Below are 19,125 nucleotides of genomic sequence, written 5' to 3'. Positions count from 1 at the left end.
CATGAATGAATCTATGTGCGGGTCGATCATGCGTGAGGCCTTTGAGATTCGTATCTTCACCCGCCAAAGTTGCCCAATAGTTGCTCCTACCCACCTCACTCGGGAAATCAAGCTTAAGGCGTTTGCGGGCATGGATTTGATAAAAATCATCATCATATATCCCCAAGTACTTGGCAAAGTCCAAATGATGCATAGTGCGCTTCCTTCCAAAAAGCTTGAAAAGCGGATGGTGACAAGTTTCTTATTCACGCCGGATTGTCCATCTTGTCGCGCCTCAAATGTACTCAAGACCTCCAAGGTTAATTGACGGAAGGTTGGCTCGTTAATGGCAAAGAGTTTATCCCAACAATTGTGTGAGAGCCAATCCCGTACTTGACTTGCAAATCCAAGGTTGTCCACAAGTTCCCAATCAAGATAGCACAAAGTCCCGAATGGTTTTTGTCTTCAATCTATCATATCTCTCTCGATGGTGGGACAATTTGAAGGCGGGTTCATCGGGTGTAGGGGATAGCTCGGTAGTTCTTGGGCGCTTGGAGGCGAGCCTTTTAGTGTTGAGGCATCCCTACAATGAAGAAAAAAACTTTGATCAAGCTCAAAGGGAGACAAGATAACTCATAATAACATGGTAGAGATAGAGGAGACTAATGAAAAAAATTGCGTTTTTTTGGGACCATACGGCCGTATGGGGGCCGTATGGTCACTATTCACTACGACAAGAGTCTCCCCTATAATCATGGAATCGAAAAATTTTGTACATAAATTTGAATGAAAAATTCATTCACAACATTCACATCATCAAACCAAGCAAATTTCTAAAGAAATTCCATGCAAAAGTCTCAAGAATGCCCAAAAAATTGGAAAAAGAATAAAACTAGGGCATTGAAAAAAAACATACCGAAGAAACCTTGAGAAAAACAAGCTTTTAAACTCGGGTAAGATCACTAGATCGAAGTCTCCAATGGATCGGAAGAAGGTTTTTGGAAGAAAAAAATGAAGAGATTCGGCCAAGAATCGAGAGAGAAAGGAGAGAAAAATTTCGAGTGGAGTTGAAGAGAAATGAGAGGTGGAAGAGAGAGAGAGATGAGAGGCCTTAAAGGGGGGGAGCCTCGCCACCATACGGCCCCCATAGTGGGCCGTATGGGGGCCGTCTGAGTGAGCAGCTCCCCTCGGCCGAGATATCCAGCCGACTTGGACGGCCCCCATACGGGGCCGTATGGGGGGCCCGTCTAAGTGAGCACGAGCCATCCGGATCGGCTGCGTGGTCGAGCTAGACGGCCTCCATACTACCCGATATGGCCGTAAACCTTTAAAAGGCCAATCAAATCCATGAAAACCTGCCTCAAATGATGTAAAAAAATGAAAAAGAAAAGCTTGCGACTTCTCCAAAAAAAGCGACTAAAAATGAATAAAAGCGACGATCTAGCACATAAATTAACACCTACACATGTGTGTCTCAAGAGGTTGCACAAATATACCACAATAAAAAAATGATGAGAGCAATGTGCCAAGTGTATGAGCATGAACTTATTCAAAAAAACAAACAAGTCTAAGAAATCACGAAAAATTGAAATGAACTAAGAACTAAAAAAATACGGAAAAAATGCAAACAAATGCCCCGAATGCTTGGGTTTGCCTCCCAAGAAGCGCTTGTTTAACGTCACGAGCCTGACGTACCTTGTTCCTTACCTCATGGGGGTTCAAACAATTTGAAGCCACCCCCGGTTTCCATTGTAGTGTTGTTTCTTCCAGGTAGATTGAATGACAACATTGAAAAATACCTCGAATTGTTCATGAGTGGAGAGGGGTGAAAAAAAGTTACCTTTCCTCCATGAGATGTGGGAGGATGAAGCTTGTTACCTTTCTTTTTTTTCTCCCATGGATCTCCCTCCACATTCTCTTCATAAATGATTCTTTTTTTGTCTTTTTTTCTTTAGCATTAGTACAGGGATACCCTCTCTTTTTGGTGGCTTCAAATTGTGAATTGGAGGATGACGATGAGGTTCTTCTTCTTCTTCGTTCTCCAACTCCCCAAATATTCATCCAAAAGGATTTAAAGAGAGCACCTCCTGCACACAATCAGAAAATCAATCTATCGGTTTCATCAGCGAAATAAAGTGTGTCATCATGATCTAAAGAATGTTTCATGGCAGTGGCAAAGTGTACACCACTTCCTCTTCTCCGACTCTTAGACGTCAACTTCCCTCCTTTCAAGTCAATTAAGGCACCGAGGGTGCTAAGGAATGAGTCGGCCAAGAATTAGTGGTATCTCCACATCTTCATCTATGTCCATGATGACAAAGTCCACGGAAAAAAACAAATTTATCCACTCGCACAATCACATCTTCGACAATCCCACGAGGTTTTTCTTGTTGATCGATCGCACTAGCTGTAAGGTCATCCTCGTGGGCCTTAATTCATCAAGCCAAGTTTCAAATACATGGTGTAGGGCATGGCGTTTATACTAGCCCCGAGTCCGCTAGAGCATTTTTCTTGGATTCCACCTTCAAGCAAGCACGGGATAATGAAGCTTCCCGGATCTTTCAACTTTTGTGGGAGCTTCTTTTTCGAGAATGGCCGAGCAATTCCCGTAAGTGCAAGCTGTGCCCTCTTCCTCCAACTTTCTCTTGTTCGTGAGGAGCTCTTTTTAAAAAAACTTGGCATATTTTGGCATTTTGGGTCAACGCTTCAACTATCGGGATGTTCAAATGGAGTTGTTTGAAGATGCTCATGAATTTTTCGAAGTGAACATCCTCCTTCTCATGCTTCAATCTGGTTGGATAAGGGATTGGAGGCTTATACTCGGATGATTTTGTTGGTCCTTGTTGTTGGAACTTGTCATTTATGCCCAGATTTTTGTCTTCACTGTTTTCTTCAACTAGCTTGGGGTCTCCCGGAGGTTACCCACATTTTCTTGACACTTGGGTCAACTCGACCCTTGTCTCCACTTGCTTCCCGCTTCTAAGAGCAATGGCCTTCAAGTGCTCCCTTGGATTTTTCTTCCGTGTTACTCGGGAAGACACCCTAGGGGACGTTCGAAATTTGCCTTCGTGAGTTCCCCTACTCGATACTCAAGTGACTTCACGAAGCTTGGAGGTTTCTCAAAAATAGAACCTATCTCACTAAAGCGTTCGGCGTCTTTGAGTGAGTTGAGCATTCACCTTGCCAAATTGTGCATCCATGCTACTAGTTAGATTATTGAACCTGTCATTGAGTGCGAGCATGAACTTGGCAAGGATCTCTTCGATGGAAAAACTTCTTCTCAACGGCCGGTTGTTGAAATTGAGATCCTTGAGGTGGTGCACCTCTTTGTTGTTGTTGGCCTTGGTTCCATGAAAAAAATTTGGGTGGCTCTTCCAACCCGGATTGTAAGATTGAACTATATGGGTTCCCTTGATTGCGTTGCCCCCAATGTAGTCCACATTCTCAGCGGATGCAGCAGACGAGCTAGCAATCGGACATTGGGCTGCACCGTGCCCACCACATAAAGTACTACAACTTAGCACCGATTCGGGCCTTGAACTACGCCCATAAGAAGATCAATCTTTTCGAGTCAACACGTCAACCTTTGCGGGCTAAGGCATTATCACTACTTACTTCATAAAGCCCAGCGGTCTTTTGTGAAGATCCCTTGAGGCCCAATGTGATTCATTGCTTGCCATTGACTCAAGTAATTGCTCGGCCTCATCGAGGGTACTTGTTGCTAAGGGAACCGCCCGCCGTAGCATCAATGAGTTGGCGAGTAGCATAATTTAGCCCATTGTAAATGATTTGTACTCGCATCCATGAAGCAAAAACCATGGTGGGGGGCACCTTCTAAGGAGATCCTTGAATCTCTCATAAGCTTCAAACAATGTTTCGGACTCCCCTTGTTTAAAGGCTGAAATTTCTTGCCTCAACTCGCGCTTTGCTTGGCGGAAAAATATCTTCGAGGAACTTCTCCACCATGTCCTTCCATGTTTTAATAGATCCCGGAGACAATGAGGGTAAAGCCAGCGATAAGCTCCATCTCTCAAACTGAATGGAAATAGTCTCAAACGGATAGCATCGTCCGACACCCCATTGATCTTGAATGTAGAGCAAATTTGGAGGAACCGGGAAAGGTGGTCATGCACATCCTCATGGGCAAGACCATTGAATTGGACTGAATTTTGGATCATGCCGATTGTACTTGCTTTAATTTCAAAGTTGTTGGATGCCACTGACGGTGCTTGAACACTGAACTCATCACCCGTGAATTGGGGTCTTTCATATTCGGATAGAGTACGACGCTCTTCGGCCATGATTGAAGACTCTCTATCCTCAATTTCAATGTTTTGTGTACCTGAACCTTCACCAACTTCTCTCAATCTCCGATGCAAAGTTCTTTCAATTTCACTATCCGGTGTAATCAAAGGCGACGGATTTGAGCGTGTCATGCACAGTACCTTGTAAAACCAAGAAAGATGATAGAAAGTCAAGATCGAAGGAAAAGAAAAATAACGATAAAAAAATGAGTAAAGAATGAAATGGCTAGAGTAATAATCTAAAAGTTTCCTAGAATTCCTTAAAGTCCCCGGCAACGGCGCCAAAAACTTGATCGATTCCCCGCAAGTGTACGGGATCGCCAAGTAATACCTCGTGCAAAGACACGAGGATCGTATTCCACGGGGCTAAGGATCTCCTATTACTCCTTCTCGAGCTATTATCTAGCCTAAGATCTTAAGTGATGGATTTACTCTACTAAATACAAATAAAACTAAACACAAGATTTGCTAGCAAATTAGAGAGAGCAAGCAATAAGCAAGCAAGAGAATCAATGAAGTGCAAAGGCCTATGGATGTGGATCCCCTTGAGGGGTTATCATGCAACATGGATGATGATTTAAAGATGCAAGGGTAAATTGGACCATGAGATTCCAAGATTAGAACAACCCCAATTTCTCGGCGATTGAACCCTAATCCCATACGAACATAGATAGGAATTTCTTCCAAATCTACATTCCTACGATTGCATTAAGTACAAGGAAATCTCGCTTAGGAATAAACCTACTCTTCTTCGGATTAAACCTACATGGAGGGCTACCAAACACCCGATTTCTCGGCGTGATGATACAAGTATCCCCTTCTAATCCATTCATGGCCTAATACATGCGAGCAAGTCACATCTACATGCATCATTCATAAAAGAGCTACGGATTTCTCCTTGGTGTAACACTTAGCATGAAAACAATGAATTAGATCTCAAACATACCCAAGCATAGAATTAACAAGTAATCATCCAAAATACATGATAAAACCCCCCAAGGTTCACCAACACCCGGTGGCCTTGGGGGTCTAGTGTGTCATCATCTCATAACAAAGCATACAATCAAGCAAAACATGAAACAAAGACATAGTATGACACTCCCTAGATGAAATGATGAAGGATGAGGCGAGAATATGCCGAATGACGCTTCCCCCGCCAAAAGAATGCCGAATGACGCTTCCTCTAGCCGCGGTTCTCCTTCCTTCAAGTCGTGATCAATCTCCCCTTTGAATGATGTTGCCTTCTTGCCTTGAGAGCCTTGGACCTTGGGCTTGAATGATCTTCTAGCTTTCTTGCCCTTCTTCTCCTCCCCAAAGGTCGCCCAAAAATCTCCCCAATGATCTCCCAAAAAGTCGGCCAACCAAAAGTTCTTTAATCAGCCCTAAAAGTGAGTATATATACCCCCCCGAGGCATACGGGCCGTATAGGGGGTCGTATGGGGAGTCGTATAGCACTCAGAAACCCTAGATTCAGCGTTCCATACGAGGGTGCATACGGCCTCCATACGGCCCCGTATCTTTGGGTAGTATGAAAATCGGACAGAACACCAAATCAATCCACTGCTTTACTGATGCATACGACCCCATCTTGGGTAGTATGGGGGTAGTATGAAAATTCTATTTTCTTCTCTTTTTTTGCCAAAAATGATATCTTCTTGTTCTCCATGGCTTCCATATGCCCTACAAAGCAAATAATAGACGATTAAGCGCTGAAAGCGGGCATCAAACCTCACAAAATACATGCAAAGTGCATACGATACATATATGAAAACACCTACATTTAGACACTTATCAAGTATTGTTTTTTTTTATGGATTGATGTTGTAAACCCTAACTGAGATGAAAATGCCTTCTTGGTTTTATCTTTTTGTTATGTTGTGTTAAATATCATTATTATGTGTAATTATGTTTTAAACTAGTTATACTATTAGCAAAGTAATATTTTTGGTGATTTATGATTATTTTATTTTTGGTATATTTACGGGTGGAGTTGTGCTAATCCACTCACTAAGTAACTTTTGTTACTCACCCCGATTTCCACTTCCGGATGTTAGTTCAAAGAAAGCGGTGCGGATGTGAAATACTTGGCAAAGGTCTATTTCAGTGCATTTATTTTAAGTTATGTATGTATTTTCCAGTACTCGGCATGTAGAGTGTGGGATACATTAGTGTACGGTGTCGGCTCATTTGTATATATATTTCTCTTTTTCGAATATCCATGTATTGTTCTATAGTCCAAGCTGTTATCGAGGAACCATACCCGAGTTTGAGATGTACCCATGATTATGTATTCCAGACTTTTGGTTTTATATGTTTTCATGACTTCATAATGTCCTGATTTGGGTATGTTTAGAGAATTGTGTTTCTTTTAATATACTCTGATGCTCCTTCTAGCCTGAATTAGAGCTCCATGGGCTGCCCTATTTGAGATGGCATGGAAAACTCCATCTATGTATACATTTTCAGGAGGCGCATAAAGAACCTAGAAGGGTGTATTGTTAGGTTGTCGAGAGTCAACAGACGAGCTTCCCAATGGCAAACGCCAAGAGATGTGTATCTTGGCAGCTCCAGAATTATCTGAGGCCCTAGTTGACGGAGTGTTTTGGAGGCGATTTATTATGTGATCAATCATCGACTTATTTATTTTCAAAACCCTGCTTTGTTGAGTTATTGAAAAGAAAACATGATTTTGGAATTGTATTTAGTTTTAAATCATTGACGTTTTAAAAAAGTTATTATCAGTATACATTTGTGCAAACCCAATTTCTTGCTTTACCTTTAGTATTTACGCTATCTTGTTCTTGTTAAACTGTGTATTTTATAGTTTGCTATAATTATAATTATAATGAGTTGTTCTGATTTATTGGTAGTATTGTAAAGTTTTGCTTAGTGTTTAACTTATTTTATAGTTTGAACTTGTGTTTAGTATTCCATAGTTTTGTAGTTTTAAACTCTAGTTGGGGTATACAGACTTCTTTATACTATCTTCTATTGTATTATGCTAAAGATTACAGTTGTATAATCTAAATAGGTATCTATGTTCTAAACTGTTTGTTTTATGGTGAAAGATTAGCGTGATGTTTAACTTGCTTCATAATCTAGACTTGGTGTTTGGTATTTTTTTTGTTTTAAACTGATTGATGTTGTAAACCATAAATGAGATGAAAAAGCCTTCTTGGTTTCATCTTTTTGTTATGTTGTGTTAAATATCATTATTATGTGTAATTATGTTTTAAACTAGTTATACTATTAGCAAAGTAATATTTCGGTGATTTATGATTATTGTATTTTGGTATATTTCTGGTGGAGTTGTGCTAATCAACTCACTAAGTAACTTAGTTACTCACCCCTCTTTCCACTTCCCAGATGTTAGTTCAGCAAAGCAGTGCGGACGTGAAATGGTTGGCAAAGGTCTATTTCAGTGCATTCATTTTAAGTTATGTATGTATTTTCCAGTACTCGGCATGTAGAGTGTGGGATACATTAGTGTACGGTGTCGGCCCATTTGTATATATATTTCTCTTTTTCGAATATCCATGTATTTTGCTATAGTCCAACTGTTGTCTGAGGAACAATACCCAGAGTTTGAGATTTACCCATGATTATGTATTCCAGGATGCGGTTATATATGTTTTCATGACTTCATAATGTCGTGATTTGGGTATGTATAGAGAATTGTGTTTTTTTTAATATACTCTTGTGCTCCTTCTATCCTGAATTAGAGTTCCACGGGCTGCCCTATTTGAGATGGCATGGAAATCTCCATCTGTGTATACATTTTCAGGAAGCGCGTAAAGAACCTAGAAGAGTGTATTGTTGGGTTGTCCGGAGCCAACGCCAAGAGATGTGTATCTTGGCAGCTCCAGAAGTAACTTAGGCCCTAGCTAGTGACGTAGTGTTTTGGAGGCTATTTATTATGTGATCAATCATCGACTTATTTATTTTCAAAATCCTGGTTTGTTGAGTTATTGAAAATAAAACATGATTTTGGAATTGTATTTAGTTTTAAATCGTTGATGTTTTAAAAAAGTTATTATTAGTATATATTTGTGCAAACCCAATTTCTTGCTTTACCTTTAGTATTTACGCTGTCTTTGTTATTGTTAAATTTATGAGACATTCATTATGTTAGAATTGATAAACTGTGTATTTTATAGTTTGCTATAATTATAATTATACTGAGTTGTTCTAAGTTATTGGTAGTTTTGTAAAGTTTTGCTTATTGTTTAACTTATTTTATAGTTTGAACTTGTGTTTAGTATTCCATAGTTTTGTAGTTTTAAACTCTAGTTGGGGTATAAAGACTTCTTTATGCTATCTTCTATTGTATTATGCTAAAGATTACTGTTGTATAATCTAAATAGATTTCTATGTTCTAAACTGTTTGTTTTATGGTGAAAGATTAGCTTGATGTTTAACTTGCTTCATATTCTAGACTTGGTATTTTTTTTTTTATGGATTGATATTGTAAACCCTAACTGAGATGAAAAAGCCTTCTTGGTTTTATGTTTTTGTTATGTTGTGTTAAATATCATTATTATTTGTAATTATGTTTTAAACTAGTTATACTATTAGCAAAGTATTATTTTGGTGATTTATGATTATTGTATTTTGGTATATTTCTGGTAGAGTTGTGCTAATCCACTCACTAAGTAACTTAGTTACTCACCTTTCTTTCCACTTCCCAGATGTTAGTTCAGCAAAGCTGTGCGAACGTGAAATGCTTGGCAAAGGTCTATTTCAGTGCATTTATTTTAAGATGTGTATGTATTTTCTAGTACTCGGCATGTAGGGTGTGGGATCCATTAGTGTGCGGTGTCGGCCCATTTGTATATATATTTGTCTTTTTCGGATGTCCATGTATTTTGCTATAGTCCAACTGTTGTCTGAGGAACCATACCCAAAGTTTGAGATGTATCCATGATTATGTATTCCAGGATGCGGTTGTATATGTTTTCATGACTTCATAATGTCCTGATTTGGGTATGTATAGAGAATTGTTTTTTTTTAATATACTTTTGTGCTCCTTCTTGTCTGTATAGTGTTTTTGAATAGGTATTAGTTAGCCTTATAATGATCCAGGGTTGAGGAAGTGTTTGACCTCCCTTGGGTTATCATGGCGGTATGTTTCGTGTGGAACTCGTGGGTCGGGGCGTGACAAGTTTTCCTATAGATTTTTTTATTATAGATTTGGATGACAAGGCTAAAGTGCCTCTGATTCTTGGGCGTCCATTTTTGGCAACCTTGGAAGCTTTGATTGATGCCAAGGATGGTCGTATGGTTTTGAGAGTGTGTGATGAAAAAGTTTTGTTTAAGCTGCGAGATGCTATGTGCCACTCTATGGATTCTAATGACATGTGTTGTCCTTTGGACATAAATTGATGACTATATTTTTGATTTTGTATAAGAAATGGATGCATGATGGATTATCAATATAACCCCCTTATGGTATGGTGGAGGAGTTTTGCCATCAATATAACATTGAAGATCAAGAGAGAGCTCTTACGTTGGTCGATCATAAGACCTCTCCTTACAAGAAATGGTGAAAGAACTTCACCACTAACATTAAGAAAAATAGTCCACCAATGGCCCTTAAGGCCCTGCATGTATCCTTTGGTTTTTAAGTAGGGAAATTTGTTTAATTGACACTTTAATGCCTTATTCATTCGTTCATACTACTAGAAATGATGAAGGAAATCGGCTCCATGTTCCCCTTTGAGAATCGCAATGGTACGTCAAGCAAGTGATGTTAAACAAGTGTTTCTTGGGAGGCAAACCCAAGTGCTTGACTATTTGTTTTTTTGGACTTGACTTGTGTGGTTTTGTTTTTTTATTTTTTTATTTTTGTGCTTCTTGGTTTTTGATATTTTGGATGGATGTTTAGTTGAGCTTGTTAATCGTTCAGTGGAGGAATTTTTTTTCTCATTCGCTTGTTAAGATGGATTGTTATGCCAAAGCCTTTTTCTTATTGTTTATGGTTGTTCGGGAATGTTTTCTGTTGTTCTATAGCTTCTCTATCTTTCTAGGTCAAGCACAGTCATGCTTGTCACTGTGCAATTTCCAAGAGTTATGGAAATTCTAAAAATAGTGGAAAGCACGGGTGTGTTCTTGCCCGTGTTGTTAACCGTGCTTAAATGAGCACCGGCTCGTAGCTCCTTGCAGAGTCGTGCTTTCTTTCCTGAGTTTCACTAATTTTTCTAGTAAAAAGCATGGCCTCAAGCACGGTCTCAAGCATGACCATGCTCTTTTAGGACATGTTTTATTTTAAAGGGATAAGCACAGTCCCTTAGCAAGACCGTGCTGATCGGGCATGCTCTTGTGCGACCATTCCTCTTCCATTTTCTCCTTTTTATGGTTAACCGCTAGTGTCACTCATCTCGTTTTCTTTCCTCCCAAGCTTTTTCCTCTTGTGTTTTTGCATGTGCTTTTGTTTTCTTGCCAGCCTTTGACGTTTCATTCGTGGATTTTCTCTCACTCGATTCTCTCTCTTCTTCGAGCAAAGGTACGACCTCTTCCCTTGCTTCTAGTTTGATTCTAGAATGTGTCTGACTTGAAAACTCTCATATATAATCTTAGTATGTGTTATTTCCTTTGTAATGCTCGATTCATGAATATTAGGACTATAAACCATGTTTATAATCTCATTATTCAGTTTGGGTAGATGACTAAGCACGGGCGTGCTTCGCGGGAAGCACGGCCGTGCTCTTCGTAGTCGTTGTAGCAGTTTGCGGCCCCCTATGCAGGCTGTACACCAGCACGCACACACACATGCAGAACTTGTTTTAGAAGTTATAAAAGCATTCCTAGGGCTTTTTGGAAAAGGTCTTTGGCCACCATCTCTTCCACTCTTCTCCAATATCATCTCCATTATTCTCCATCACCATCTCTGAAGTAGTTCATCGGCTAGAGAAGGGGGCTTGGGAGTTAATTTGAAGAGCAAGAACTTGGGAGGAAGAAGGTCACACTCAAGGAAGAACATCGAGGAGTTCAACGGTGATGACCCGATAAGCTCTTGTCACCAGCTTCTAGCCTGCATCGTAGGGGAGTTGATTATGAATTTTGTATTGTTTTATTTATGAATATTCTCCTTGTGATGTGGAACTAGACTCCCAAGGCCACCGGTCATCTAGTGAATCGTGGGAAAAGAACTTGTATGGGTGTTGACTTCTTTTGTTAATTGAATTTTCGCATGTTTGCTTGATTTCAATATATTGTTTTGATGTTCAACCTACAATGGATGGATTTTGTTGGTTTTGATTCATGAATTGCATATGTATAGCGGGACGGTTGCATGTATTAGGTTACACAATGATTGAAGGGGGATTTAATATAGTGGTACACTGGAAGTTCAGAGCGCCGATAGCTCCCACGGGCATTAAGTTAGTTCTAGCCAAGAGCGAACATTAGAATTACCCTAGCCAAAACTCCTTGTTCCCAAAGTCATCATAGGGTTATCTTCCAAATGAAGGAACCCTTATTGGATTAGGACTACACTATAGAAGTTTTGGGGTAGTCAACTCCCGAGTCTATTGGATCAAACCTAGCCAACATTGCACTTAAAGTCCCAAATTCATCCTTACTCGTTCTTCTCCTGAGGAGATCCTCACCGGAGGCCTCTCATGCTCATTACAACTTGCCCTCTAGATCACTTGCATGGTGTACCTTAGTCTATTTTTTTTATAGTTCTTTCTTTTATTTAATTCATATTTGTGTTTAATACAACAACTCTCCGTTTAATATACTAGATAGTGATACCTAGGAGGAAGTAATAGCAAATCTTGGGCCCCAGGGAATACGATCCTCTCGTACTTGCACAGGAGGTTTATTACTTGACAACCCATGCACTTGTGGCCAGGGAGTCGCATGCTCGCTTTTTAGCGTGTCAGGCGCTAACCATCATGTTCTTGCATGGTTTACATTGAGGAAAATGTATATTCAAGTGTGGGGTAGGGTTACCTTTGTATTTATTGTGATGATGCATGACTTTAGACAATCTATAACATTTTGTTAGTGATTCATAAGACTAAAGGTAAATTTAGAGCTAGTTTTATTTTGTTGTTTCAATCACTAATTTACTCATGCTCTAGAAACCTCTTCATTTCATATTTTACCCTAGTTGTGGGTGTAATTGTATCCTATGAAGGATTTTAGCTTGTATACCAAGTCTCTTTTTGTTAAAAAAATAGGTGTTAGCTACTTTTTTCTTTAGTTATCAGCAAGTCGTATTAATATGAATGGCCTACTGATGTCGTGTAAATAGTTGTTCAGAAAGACTGTAGAAAGAGGTATCTCCTTATGAAGTGTGAAAGCCAACTTTGAGTAGTCGGATCTTGGGCATCATCTATGTTCACTTGATGACCTACCGGGGAAAAGGGTTACCTCTAAGGTGTATAAAGCTACTACCCATTTAGTTTTCATGGGAATAAGGCCTTTTGAGTTAGTCTTTCTTCCAAGGTACATGAGGCTCTTATATATATATATATATATATATATATATACACATGAATTTGGTGAATAATATTAGATAATTATTGTATTATTGTTGATGCAACCTAGCTTCCATTTTAATCTTGATAAAATAGTTATTAAATTCTTAAAATACACACATCTTATAAATTTAAGATAGAATCAAGCCTTTATCCTTTAATGAAGACTCAAGAATCAAGCTTGCTATCATGAACAAACACTCGGTTCAAACATAAATACTAAATAAGAATTTAACACTCGGTTCACACATACACGGGGAGTATGGAGTATAGGTGAATCTCTTTCTTGTGGAACTAGCTATACACGCACTAGTCTCTAGGGTTACCTTGTATACATGTGATGCCCCTATTTTCTATGAGATCAGAGGTCATGCACTCATTTTCTCTTCTTGTGAGGCAAGTATTTTGGCTTAAGGACAAGCAAATGTTCAAGTGTGGGGGTATTTAATGAGTGCATTTTATATAGACATTTTTATATACCCTATTGTATGAATTATTTGTCTTTTTGCATTATTTTATTATAAATCAATGCTACTTGGGATATATTTGCTAAATAATGCAGATAATCACGTCTTGGAGTGAAAGGAATGAATAGAGATGAATTTTGGGATGAAATGGAGTTGGAATGCATTTTTCAGGATAAGCACGGTCGAGAAACATGCCCATGCTTATAACTGTGCACTTTTCAGGACTTATAGAATTTCAGCTCAACTAAGGAAGCACACTTGTGCTTGGAAGCATGGTTAGAAAGCACAGGTGTGCTAATTCCCATGAACTTTACTAGAATCTGTACAAACTGAAGAGCACAGTTTTACTGCCCTTAGCAACATCGTGCTTTTGAAGCACAAGCAGGAAGAAAGGGCATGCTTGTGCCCATGCTATTTACTGGGATTTTCACAAAGAGAATTGCACAATTTCCTTGCTCCTACCACTAGTGTTCTCTTCAAGCATGGGCAACAATCATGGGCATGCTTATACCTGTGCACTTTTCAGGTTGGACTACAATTGCTCCGAGAACAAGTTCCGTGACACCCCAAGGAAAATACAGTCAAGAGCATGACCAAGAGCATGGCGGTGCTTGCATCATGAATGGTGTTTCTGAGGCCTAGAGATTTTGAAGGGATCTTCTTTCTCTTCTCTGGAGACAAGGGTTAGAGCAGAACTTGGCACCATTCAGGGCCAGATCTGGGTGGAAAGATTGTAATGGGAATAGAGAAATACCAACAAGATCATCATAGAGCACTCACCCATGAGGAATGTGAAGCAAGAAGGGAGTTTTATGGATAGCATTTCTTTATATTGTTGCTTATCTTTGATGTATTATAAAACCATGAAGGGCTAACCATCATTCGGTGCCCTGGATTATGAACCTTGACTTTTGATATATTGATCTTAGTTAGTTTGATTATTGAGTTTCCTTATGTTCTCCCTCTTGTTCATCTCGGTTGCTTTTCTTTGTGTTGATTACCTTGATGTTGTATGTTGCAAAACTCGATGTGGGAATTACTGTTAGCTGCGTGAGTATTTATTTGGTATACATGTTCCCTATATTTGTGATTGCAATCAAGAAGCATGTTAATCTTAGTTGTTTATTCACTGTCTATATGATAAACAAGTGTTCCATCTAGCTAAAGCACATATTAAGGGAGAGGTTAAGTCCGCTCCAAGCCTTGAGTGTGGTCATATATTATCAAACCCTCTGTAGGTGGTGACAACGATCCAAGGAGATGTACATGTAATCATTGCCTAGCCAATACATCTATAACGGTGATTAATCTTGGGCACTATCCTTTCCATTGCTATCTTTTCAATCCAAACCCTGTCTTTCTTTTCTTTCTTTCTTCACATTGCTTTAATTGTTTTAGCTAGTTTTCAACCAATCTCTTGAGTCGGCTAGATATTAGAAGAAGAGCAAGTATCGAGAGCTATTCAAGTCCCTGTGGATTCCACTACCAGACCCATTCAGATACACTTTACTACTTGTACCACCCATGCACTTCCGGATATGCAAGGGCCATATCATGAATAACCCTAATCCCATATGGGTTCCATCTCTTGGATACCTGATATACTCTCCGCAAGTATACAGATCGTAATAAGTAATAAAGTGGTACCACGTGAGGGGTAGGGTTGTTGAACCACAAGGACTGGACTTCTAGTACTAATTGATCATCTAATCTCTAGTAAGTCAAAGGATGGTTGGTCTAATGATTAACTAAACAACTAAAAGGATAAGGGATGGAAGAAACATGCAGACTAGGATTGAGTTTCCAATAACAAGAGAGCAATTCCCCCGGACAATCCCTTTGTGCTTTAGTGTACTGACTTACTTCTAATGTCTACCAAGTACATCCTAAGGTTCTTGTGGGTGCTTAAAAGCAATGTCATATCTATGGCTCCCAAGTACACCAAGTTTTGCAAGTGTAACTACAGGTCTCAAAAGCGCTAAGTTTTGCAACTACACAAGGTAATCACAACTATGATAATGAACACAAGCCAAGTTTTACAAAGAAACTACGTAAATCAAGTATGCCAACTTATATGAGACATGAATTAACACAAGAAGACAATAAAACTCCAGACATTAAAAACAAATATTTCAAAGTACGCTAAGCAACATAGTTCAACATCCTGGGGCACCTTGGAATGGTTAGCCCCTCATGAATTTTTACAACTGAGAAGAAGAAATAAATGCACTAAGTTAAGAAATCATGACCACCTCGTTTTACAAAATCTCTTTAGTTGTGCTTTCAAAGCTTTATGGATGAGCTAACTAATAGGGACACAAGTGTACGTGTCAATCGCATAATAAAATGTGTGTAAAGCAGAGTGTCGATCCACAGAGAAGAAAGTAAATACTAGTAATAACCCTAATTCTAAAAATTATCCTAACTAATGAAATGGTGTGTGTGAATAAAAGAAAGAAAAAACAAGAAATATAGAAATAAAATCAAAGAGAAATCAAGGGAAGAAAAGATGTCCGGATATAGTATCGGTCTAGGGTTATGAAGTACGGAACAAAAGTTGTATAGATATACAATCCTATTTAAACTAAAAGGTTTTCAGAATTATACAAAACCCCGATTTCTCAGGCGAAGTGTAACTAAATAGGTGCAAAGCTAATACAGACATCCACACAATCGCATTAACACTCTTGGAAACCTTATTGCAGGCTAATGACAATCTCCAAAGAGAGAGACTATCCCTAATTCGAATACATAACAGAAATTTGTTTCTCCTAAAATCCACTCCTCATGATTGCAAAGAGCACGGAGATTATCACTAACCAATTCGGAAGGATTACGGGAGACATAGTCTCCTAAATACCCTAATCAGAGGTGTACCCACTATCCTCTCAAATTACGACAAGTCTATACTAGGTGGGTGATAAGTGCTTGTGCGATATGAATGCGAAGCGTTCATTCCTTATGTTGAGCATTACTTTTCTCATGTTTTACACTAATATGTGTGTTTTTATGTTACTTTCGTGCAGGTAGGGTTGTGAGGCCAAGTATGAAGGAAAGAAGCCAATGTGGATTACAATGCACCGATTTTGGAGGAAATCTTGCTAAGGTTCAAACGCGAAGACATAGGTCGATGTGAGATACTAGAGTGTGTGCCAACCTCCTTGTATTCGAGTTTGGCACATCCATTTGGAGGGACACAAAGACAGTCACACTCGAGCATTCCGACTTATGCACATAGAACAAGAGCTCCACCAACTTGCCTATCATTGAAGAAGCATGTGATCCACAACATGAACGTGTGCCCGTTTGCGTTACTCCGATGAAAGTATGGATTCGGGAAGCTATTCAGGCCGGATACTGTAGCAGAGCACTATAGCAACATGGTAGCAAGTACTATAGTAGCACTGTTCACAGCCGGCCAAGAAAACAGAAGTTCAGAGAATCCACATGGGCGTGTGGAAATTATCCACGCCCGTGTGGAAATTCCACACGGGCGCGTGAAGCATCCACGCCCGTGTAGTCACCCGATTCTAGCCCTATTTAAAGCCGAATCAGCCCTGATTTTAGTATTCTTTTCTCCATCTTTTCCCCAACTTGAGAGAGGGCTACGGCTAGGGTTTTGAGGGGTATTGGCCAAGGTTTTGGAGAGGTTCTATGGCTCTGACATCGTCATTCCTGAGGAAGAAGGTTGGTAGGGGAGCTTCCGTCGAGGCGTATCCTATACCGGACGAGGGAATCCTTGGACGATAAGTAGAGGACTTTCTACAAGACCATCGACACGACTATCGAGGGGTTTCTTTATGGATTCATTGCTTTTACATTCTATTTCTTTGATTGTACTTAGCTCCATGGAGAGCTAAACCCCTAGTGGGTACTTGGGTATTTGTGAACCCTAGAATGTATTCGTTTCTTTGAATCTCTTTATTATGCTTTCAATAAATTGATGTTGATTGTGAGTTCCAACCTTGAATGCTTGTTTGCATGAACATTTCCCCTAGACTGACACTAGGGTTGAGAGTTCTCGTTGGTAACCTTGTGAGTGAGTGACACACCATGAGCGTTAAACACAGCTAGGTTGGAGAGTGTTGAGAGGGTGAGTCAAAAGGTACAGGAGCGTCCCCTTTCCCCTCCTACGTGATAGATTCTACCTCCGTTCCTCGAGTTCTTTGCGGCCATAATAGAGTGAATGGTCTAAGGGATGAACTTCCGCTGGGGCTTAGTTGCTCATGCAATAGAGTGAAGCGTTGCGGTGATCTTAGTATCTAGGGCTTAATCGTGGTTAGGGACCTTCCACTTGGACCAAAGGGTTAGGTCTATAATTAGGAAGAGATTTATCACTTGGAATCCCTAGAGCTCATTGCAACTCTATACGAGTGCGAGGTTGAGAGGTTATCTAATCTCTCCTCTGGGACATGTATAGAGTTAGGGATTGTTGACCTTAGATTTGGGACTATGTAATTAAGCATTTCCACGACTCACCATTGCATTGATTAGGAAGCATAATAGAGGGTTCTTGCACTTGAAACAATTATCCTAGGCGGAGCATTATCCGAGTAGCCCAACTTTATCGATTGCCTTACCTCTTTTCTTTACTTTTGCTCTCTTACTTGTTGTTTTTATTGTTGAGAATTGAATCATTGTCACACTTATCATCATTGATCTTTCACATAGCTAAGAATCGAATTAAGTATTTTACTTCCCTATTCCCTGTGGATTCGATACCCGCTCACCAGGGATTATTACTTTGACAAACCCATGTACTTGCGGGATATACACAATGGGATCTTATCAAGTTTTTGGCGCCGTTGCTGGGGAATAGGCGTTTAGAGATACTTTGCACTTTGTTTTCTTAGCTATTTCACCATACATTCTATTTCATATCTTCTTATTCAATCATCGTTCTGATTTCTTTTTCTTTCTTTTTTTGGTTGCAGCTTCAGGTTATGACTTGAGGGAATCCCTCAATATTGATTGAAGGAGATCCTGAGCTTGAACAGACACTTAGAAGAAAAGGGAAAGAGCCTGTGCAAGAACAGTCTAATCTAGCTGATTTAGAAGCAGAAGAATCTGAAAAACATGGCAGAACAGAATGAGCAACAACGAACATTATCTAATTATGCCAGACCTTCAGTGTTGGGGACACAATCGAGTATTGTGTGTCCCTCGATTCATCCACTTGTTGCAGCAATCCGCACAATTCAATGGTTTGGCCGATGAGGATCCAAACAAATACATAGAGAGCTTTCTCAAGTGTGTGATATGTCAAGATAAATGGGGTGACGGATGATGCCATCAAATTGAGAGCCTTCCCATTTTCCCTAAAGGGGAGAGCGAAGTAGTGGTTGCACTCTTTACCTAGAGCGTCAATTACCACGTGGGAGGAGATGGTGGAAGTTTTTCTAGCTCGTTATTTCCCTCCCGGAAAATCAACAAAGCTTAGGAACGAGATCTCATCCTTTGTTCAGTTGGAATTGGAGTCTCTATTTGAGACATGGGAAAGGTTCAAGGAGCTCCTGAGAAAGTACCCGCAATACGGATTCCTGGAGTGGATGATTGTTCAAACCTTTTACAATGGTTTGAACCCGAGTACAAGGCAACTCTTGGATGCGGCAGCAGGAGGTACCTTAGGTAGCAAGACCCCCGATGAGGCCCGTCAGTTGATTGAAGAAATGGAGTTAAACAGCTACCAATGGAATGCTAGGGAAAAGAAAAAGGTGGCCGGTCTCCATGAGATAGATGCGGTAACTTCATTGGCGGCCCAAGTGGAAAATTTGAGTAAGAAGTTAGATCTTCTAACTTCAAATAGAGTGGCGGCTATGACTAATTGCACTGGGTGTGTGGAGGACATGCTTCCTCTGATTGCCCGATCTCTATCAGTGATGTTTCTTC

General features: G+C 39.8%; 1 non-coding gene across 1 annotated transcript; it reads right to left on the bottom strand.

The window, feature by feature from the left end:
* Window positions 1–18,668: 18,668 nt before the first annotated feature.
* On the bottom strand, window positions 18,669–18,775 carry LOC120266107. Its single transcript, XR_005537949.1, has one exon. It is a non-coding gene; the product is annotated as a small nucleolar RNA R71 (small nucleolar RNA).
* Between the last annotated feature and the right edge of the window lie 350 nt (window positions 18,776–19,125).

Source organism: Dioscorea cayenensis, chromosome 7 (assembly GCF_009730915.1).
Source record: "Dioscorea cayenensis subsp. rotundata cultivar TDr96_F1 chromosome 7, TDr96_F1_v2_PseudoChromosome.rev07_lg8_w22 25.fasta, whole genome shotgun sequence".
Lineage (NCBI taxonomy): Eukaryota > Viridiplantae > Streptophyta > Magnoliopsida > Dioscoreales > Dioscoreaceae > Dioscorea > Dioscorea cayenensis.
The sequence above is the reverse complement of the archived record's forward strand: the minus strand, read 5'-3'. Positions and strand labels throughout refer to the sequence as shown.